We start from the raw sequence: 1,365 nt of genomic DNA on the forward strand, positions 1-1,365 counted from the left end.
CCAACTAGATTTATAGAAACTGATGGCTTGTTTGACTCGTAGTTTCTTGGCAATAGATCTTGAAAACATTCACCCAAAACTCGAAGTTCCAGATGCTTTTATTGATTACTATCAAACCAAGGTCCACAAAGCATCTACCATGATATTCCTCCAATGGATTGATGGAAATTGATGACTCAGGTTCACTCATAGTGTCCCATATGATGCATATATAGTTGTATACCAACCTAGTTAAACAATTTTGAACCCCTGTAGCCTATAAATATTACTTGTTGAGAAATTAGGGCGAAAAAAAACACAGAGTCGACACAAATCCAGAAGACCACATAGAGATTTATGAGGTTCGGCAAAGATGCCTACATCCTCGGGAGTAGAGCGTTGACTTTTTTTTCAATATTCAGAAAATAATACATAATACAAGATTCAGCTCACCTAGGGTTACAGACAAGACATATAGATATCCCTATAGTATAATATGTAATCACTTAAATTACCCCTGTACCAAACCGCGGGGTGTTGCCCCGCACCCCCAACCCATATAATGAAACTCCCCGATTGGACATATCCTTGCGCTCCACTCCTCTCGTGGCTTCGTTCCGCTCCAGCATCTGTCTCATTTATGGTATATGAGTCATACCTAACAAATCTCTACATTGGCAAATATTCAGTCCTTTAGAAAAAATATATCATGGATTTTCTTATGCACCCATGTGGGTTGGGCCACCATGCTTCCGTTGTGCCCTTGCTCCTCCCAATCCACTAAATTCCAAGAGACACACCACTTCAGTTCCAAGAGACATCTCTTCATTCTCCAAATTCTGATATTATGAGTAATACCTAACACTACTCTTTCTCCTTTAGAACAGAGAAGAAATGTACATGAATTTATGAGAATTAGAAGGCTATCCTCGACCCCCGTTTCTTCCATTTCCCTTTAACCCTTTCATGTTGGTTCTAACCAAAAAGGCAAATGCATCTTCCCAATTGATGTCAAATACATTTTATATGTTTTTATAGAGCAAAATCCCCCCTTGCATCCTTCACGAATTGGGTTCCTTGGGAACAAGTTGGCACATGTGCACCCTCACTTCAATTATAAAATATTTCATCCGGACACCGCACATCCGAACGGTCAACCACCAGGATCCACCTCACCATACATCTCATTGGCGCTCAATAAAATAAATACCTGAGATTAGAACCAATGAATAATCATGATTTCTTATAGATGACAACTCTCCACAATAAATTAAACACATAATAACTAAGCTCTTAAAATAAATGATAAGAGTTTATCTTGTATTTATTGGAGACTGCTTATGGCACAGCGCGCGCGCGCGCGCGCACACACACACACACACATAT

This window comes from Phalaenopsis equestris, unplaced genomic scaffold, assembly GCF_001263595.1.
Source record: "Phalaenopsis equestris unplaced genomic scaffold, ASM126359v1 Scaffold000002, whole genome shotgun sequence".
NCBI lineage: Eukaryota > Viridiplantae > Streptophyta > Magnoliopsida > Asparagales > Orchidaceae > Phalaenopsis > Phalaenopsis equestris.